The 7,022-nt window shown below is 36.1% G+C and overlaps 1 protein-coding gene across 2 annotated transcripts in view; it reads left to right on the top strand.

Moving 5' to 3' along the window:
- The window catches only part of CTNNA3 (catenin alpha 3), a 1,813,915-nt gene that overhangs the window by 1,035,603 nt on the left and 771,290 nt on the right, over window positions 1-7,022 (top strand). The window lies entirely within an intron of this gene.

The raw sequence follows: 7,022 nt of genomic DNA, 5'->3' as shown, positions 1-7,022 counted from the left end.
TCTCGATCTCCTGACCTCGTGATCCACCCGTCTCGGCCTCCCAAAGTGCTGGGATTACAGGCTTGAGCCACCACGCCGGGCCAGGATGTTCACGCTTACCACTTGTGTTCAGCATTATACCAGATGCTCTAGCTAGTGCAATAAGGAAAACACTGAATGAATGAATGAATGAATGACATCCAGATTAGAAAGGAAGAAGTAAAACTTTACAGATGACATGAGATCATTTATGTGGAAAATATGATGGAATCTACTAGTACAGGTTGAGCATCACTAATCTGGAAATCCAAAATGCTTTTTGGAACACCTACATAATACCACAAGTGGAAAATTCTATATATGACTTCATGTAACAGGTGTAGTCAAAAAACAGGCTCTGAGCACACAGTTTATTCAGCATCCCCAAGGGGAAAAAGACCCTCTCAGACCCAGATATATCTTTCTTAAGTACCCAGATTCCTCCACCCCCACTATGCAAGCACACTCATAAAGGGTAATAAAATGGCACGTATGTAGGCCAAACACACCAATGGCAGGTTTCCAATAATGTGTCACATGGGGCCAAGAACTACATGCATTACCGTGTTTTTATTTTCTTATTCTCTGCTCTAAGGTATAAGGATTATTAAAAATATTAAAAAGTCATGTAGTTACCCCTATGATATCAGTATTGGGTAGCAATGATAAGAAAAAGAAGCATTTTTGTTTCTCTACAGCACAAAATGTCAAACTGTTGAAGAAACGGGACAGTGGTGGAAATTGAAATGTTTTATAGAAGAGTATAGTGTTGGAATGACTACCATATAGTCCTGAATGACCTGAAGAAACAGAAGGATAAACTGTTGAAGTTTTGTACTGAAAGTGATGAATAGAAGTCAATGAAAAATAGAAAAGCACTGTTTACAGCTAACAATAAAAATCTTGATTGTGTATTTAAAGAGTGGATCCATTACCATTGCAGTGAACACTTGTCACTTAATGGAATACCAATCATGAGACAAGCAAAGATCTATAATGATGAAATGAACATTGAAGGGAACCATGAGTATTCAACAGGCTGGCTGCTGAAAATTAAGAAAAACTATGACATTACTTTTTAAAGATTTGTAGTGATAAAGCATCTTCTGGTCATGTAGTAGTGGAAAAATTCATTGACAAAGTTGCCAAAGTCATCGCTGATGAAAATCTGACGCCAGAACTAGTCTATAATGCTAATGAAACATCACTGTTTTGATACTGTTGCCCCAGAAAGACGCTGACAACAGCTAATGAGGTAGCCCCTACAAAAATTAAAGATGCCAAGGACAATAACTGTGCTGATGTGTGCTAATGCAGCAGGCATACAAAAATATGAACTTGTTCTGATAGGCAAAAGCTTGCATCCTCACTGTTTTCAAGGAGTGAGTTTCTTAGCAGTCCACTATTATGTTAACAAAAAGGTATGGATCACCAGGGACATGTTTTCTGATTGAATTCACAAACATTTTATACCAGAGACTCAAGGTTACTGCAAGGAAGCTGGATTGGATGGCAATTGTAAGATTTTATTGTTCCTTGACAACGTTTCTGCTCATCGTTCAGCTGAAATTTTCATCAAAAATAATGCTTATGCCATATACTTTCCCCAAATGTGACTTCATTAATTCAGTCATGTGACCAAGGTATCCTTAGATTGATGAAGAGTAAATATAAAAACACTTTCTTGAACATCATGCCAGCACCAGTGAAGAGAGGTGTGGGTGTGGAAGGTTTCCAGAAGGAGTTTAGCATGAAGGGTGCTGTTTATGCCATTGCTAACACTTGGAAGGCAGTGACTAAAGACACAGTAGTACATTCCTGGCACACCCTCTAGCCTGTGACTATATTCAGTGATCTCGATGAGTAAGGTGGTGACTTTGAAGAATTCTGTGGGCCAACTGAGAAAAAAGATGGTGTCTGACCTCCTTACATACACAAAAAATAAAAGTTCAGAGCTTTTCCCTGGGCTAGCAGAAGTAAATATCAGAGAACTTGATTATTTTTAACATCAGTAATGAGACTCAAATTCTTAATTCATTGACCAATGGTGAAATAGTCCAAACGATTTTGAATCAAGTTGATTGTGATAGTAGTGAGGATTAAAATGACGTTAACACTGAAGAAAAAGTTCCTATGGACAAGCTAAAAATGTGTGACGGGCTTATTGAAGGACTACAGTACTGTGCATTTATAACAGAACAAGAACTCATGTCAGTTTATAAAGCCAAAGAGAGATGACGACAACAATGATGACAACTGCTACTACTACTACTAATTCTTATTCTTTTTTTTTTTTTTTTTTTTTTTTGAGGTGGAGTTTCGCTCTTGTTGCCCAGGCTAGAGTGCAGTGGCATGATCTCAGCTCACTGCAACCTCCACCTCCCAAGTTCAGGCGATTCTCCTGCATCAGCCTCCTGAGTGGCTGGGATTACAGGCACCCACCACCATGCCTGGCTACTTTTTTTGTATTTTTAGTAGAGACGGGGTTTTACGATGTTGACCAGGCTAGTCTCGAACTCCTGACCTCAGGTGATCCACCTGAGGATCATGCCTGTAATCCCAAAGAGAGACTTCTAAGACAAAAACCATTGTTATTGAGGCAAGATGACTCTGAAGGAAACATTTTTAAAAGTCATCCACAAAATGCCTCTTCATCCCTAGAGGACTCACTTCCTGGTCCTTCAACTATTTTGATTTTTTTCCCTCACCTAAACAAAAATTCAGCATACAGTAACCTATTAATCAAAACACAGCATCATAGGTGGAGACTGAAAACCTGCCATTGTTGGTTGTTGCTGCTGTTCAACAGCTGATACAGGAATTCTGGTGATGCTACTGTGCTGCTTCGTTACCCTAGATACATTTTTTTTTTTTTTTTTTTTTTTTACTGTATTAATGTCATGCCATATTTTTTGGCAGACAAATACTTATGGGTAAATACATTAAAGAAATTGTTGCTTATCAGTAGCATATAAATTCAAAATCAAGAATGATAGTGATGCCAAACAACCACAGATGGCTCATATGGGTGTCCAAGATGGTGATACCTTTGCTTTCTGATGATTTAAAATATGCAATTTTTTTTCATTAACAAATTATTAAAACATTGTATATTGCCTTCAGTCTATGTGTATAAAGTGCATATAAAACATAATGAATTTTGTGTTTTGACATGGGCCCCCAATAGAAGTGACTGGAGTCCATAAAGATCTACATGGATGTAGACAACTGATATTCAACCACAGTTCAAAGGCAATTCAGTGGGCAAAGGATAATCATTTCAACAAATGGTGTTGGAACAACTGGTTATTCATGTAAAAAATTCAATCAATAACCTACCAAAAATTTATCAAATTGTACATCCACTTGAAATATGGGATGTTTATTTTATGTCAATTGTAACTCAATAAAGCTGTTAAAAATAGTGGGAAAGTATGAGAGGAAGAGGAAAAAAGGGACAAGGTATAAAATGCTATTTATTAGCTACACCATGTGCTATACAAGTGGATTATATTGCTTTCTTCCAAAGTGATAATATGCAACTCCTGCTATAGAATAAAATTATATATTCTAGATCACAGGAACAAATTAGCCAAATACTGTTCCTAATTTTTAATGCTCATTTTGCAAGGTGCAAAAGTATAAGGCACATCTTACAAAATGAACAATTTAGACTAAGGCATACCTTCACTATTATAATTAATTTAAAATGATGTACATACTTAAATAGCATTTTTCACAGAAATAGAAAAATTATAAAATTAATGTAGAATTACAAAAGACCCTGAATAGCCAAAACAATCTTGAGAAAGAAAAATAAAGTTGGAGATATGACATTCCCTAATGTCAAGTTATACTACAAAGTAATAGTAACCAAACCCTACGTTACTGGCATAAAAACAGATGCATGGACCAATGGAACAGAATAAAAAGCCCAGAAATATACCCAAGTTTATAAAGTCAACTAATTTTCAGCAAGGCTGCCAAGAAGACATGATGGGGAGAGGGTAGTCTCTTCAATAATTGGTGTTGGGCAAACTGGATATCCACATGCAAAGAGTGAAACTGGACGCTTATCTACACCATATATGAAAATTAAGTCAAAATGAATTAAAGACCTAACTGTAAGAGGTGAAACTCTAAAACTACTGGAAGAAAACAAGGGAAAAACTTCTTGATATTGTCTTTCATAATGATATTTTGGACATCACACCAAAATCACAGGCACTGAAAGCAAAATTAAACAAGTGGGACTATACAAAGCTTTTGTATAGCAAAACAATCATCAGAATAAAAAGACAAACTATAGCTTGGAAAAAATATTTGCAAACTATCTGAAAAGGGGTTAATAATCTCTAAAATATATAAGAAACTCACACAACTTAATGGCAAAAAACAAAAATAACAAAACCAAATATCCTGATTTAAAAAATGACCAAAGTGGGACAGCTGTGGTGGCTCACGCCTATAATCCCAGTACATTGGGAGGCCGAGACAGGCAGATCACCTGAGGTCCAGAGTTCAAGACCAGCCTGACCAACATGGAGAAACCCCATCTCTATTAAAAGTACAAAATTAGCCGGCATGGTGGCACGTGCCTGTAATCCCAGCTACTTGGGAGGCTGAGGGAGAATCGCTTGAATCTAGGAGGCAAAGGTTGTGGTGAGCCAAGATCGCGACTTTGCACTCCAGCTTGGGCAACAAGAGGAAAACTCCGTCTCAAAAAAAAAAAAAAAAAAAAAGAATTGTAAATATCGTTGGGTGCTCATAATTATTAAAATATGCATATGTATGTGCATACCCATGTATATGTGCACATGTACATATGTTTGTGTATTTATTAAGAAAATGACCAAAGTACCTGAATAGACATTTTTCTAAACAAGACGTAAAAATAGCCAACAGGTATATGAAAAAATGCTCAACGTCACTAATGAGAGAAATGCAAATCAAACCAAAACGAGATATCACCTCACACCTATTAAGGTGGCTGTTATTAAAAAAGAAAAACACCAAGAGATAAGTGATGGTGAGAGTGTGAAGAAAAGGGAACCCTGGTACAATGTTGCTGAGAATGGAAATTGGTACAGTTATGAAAAAGTGTATGGAACTTCCTCAAAAAATTAAAAATAGAACTACCATATGATCCAATAATCCCTTTTCTGGTTATATATCCAGAGGAAATGAAATCACTACCTTTAAAAGATATCTGCACTCCCACATTCATTGCAACCTTATCCACAATATACAAGATATGAAATCAACCTAAGTGTCTGTTCATGAGTGAATGGAGAAGGATGAAATACAGATGCGAAATACAGATGTGATTGTTTATGTGTATCTGTGTGTATGTGTAAAGGTACACATATATAAACATACACAAATGTAAAGTGTGAAACTTATATTCTGCTGCTCAGACCAGTCCTGTTAATTTTTATTTGATTTCAGAAAAAAAAGGAATTTTTAAATGATCCAATAGAATAATAATACTTTTGTTAGTGTCCTCATATCTTGATATTCTCAGATATTAGGACATTGCTTGAAGCATAAATCTTGATGAGTTTCTTGGATGTTTTGCTTCATCTCTTGTGCTTTTTCTTTTTAGCTAATGTAATGGTACATTTAATGTAATAGCCCTATCTCTAAGTTGCTGTCCCCCCATGTTTTATCTCTCAGTATTATAGGCTTTAGGGCCTGATACTGATACAGATCTATGTATTTGTTCAGGATTTCATTTTATCATAAGATTTTGCATCTTACGTGAACTATTTTTTGCATTTCTGGGTGATTTCTTCTATTACTTCAATACAATATTATCTTGTGAGTGTGATACACTTGTGCTACTGATGAGGATTATGAATCTTAAGCAGGAGTCTGCCCACTCCACCACCATATGAAATACCACTTAACATTTTTTTTTGTAATCAGTGCCACAGGCCTTTTAGAGCTCACTTCTGATACCACCTGCAGGTATTTTAGGTAAGTGATAGATGGAAGGAATAAACACACACACATTGTAAGATTGAATTAAGCTCCTGCCTACATTTTCCAAGAACGTAGTCTCATCAGAAGTGGAATGGCCATGTGAACAGGAGCAGATGTATGATTTCTCAGAATAACTGCTTGTGGCACATACTAAGAAAAATGCTTCACCAGATATGGAAAGCTCAATTCTTGCTAGGTCACTTCGCTTTTTTGCATGAAACTTACATCTGGAAGATTTTATATTAAGAACATATGTGCATCTGTTTAAGGGAATGTTTACATATGGTTCTTGAAGCAAACTATCCGCAAGACCCATTATGGCATGGGTAAAAAGGCAGAGTTTGTTTCCATGTATCTCTGAAAGGAAATATCCCTGTTTACAGATTTTGTTTCATATTCAGAAGGCCTGTTTCCTTGGAATGGCTGTCAGAATAGTCACCTGAAACCCAACAATGAGTTATGTTCTGAAAGAATAAATGGTTCATAGAGATGAAAGCATTGTTTTGAGACAACCATTGGTCTGAGTCAGTGTAGCGATGCTTATGAGGTGGTTGGAACCAAAGATGATATGCTAGCAGAGTTTATGCACTATAGCTCTCTTATGCAGCTTTAGTTTATTGCTCATGATACTCATTCACGAATCCTTGAAAATTGCTTCAAAGAGGTAGTCTCAGGACAATGTTTTTTCATGTACTGGGAATGCAACTTAAAAAATATAATAAGTTTTAATTTATACCCATTTTGAAACTCATAGACAAGCTCATTGAGCATTTTTAAAGCTCGTGATCATCTGAAGCATGGCAATTCCAAACTATCAACTCTGTAAGGTACTATTTTTTGCCATTTGTCCTGAAACTACTCCTTTGGTGTAGTTTATGATGTAATTTTTCAGTGTTTGGTGAATAAACCTATATTTTAATATATATACACACATAGATACATGCATGATCCATATATTTTGTGTATGAGTGCTTATATAAAATGTTTTCTCAAGGTTTGAGGTTTGTGTGTGTGTGTGT

This window comes from Piliocolobus tephrosceles, chromosome 9 (genome assembly GCF_002776525.5).
Source record: "Piliocolobus tephrosceles isolate RC106 chromosome 9, ASM277652v3, whole genome shotgun sequence".
NCBI classification, from domain to species: Eukaryota; Metazoa; Chordata; class Mammalia; order Primates; family Cercopithecidae; genus Piliocolobus; species Piliocolobus tephrosceles.
Note: the sequence above shows the minus strand (reverse complement) of the source record. Positions and strands in the feature narration are given on the sequence as shown.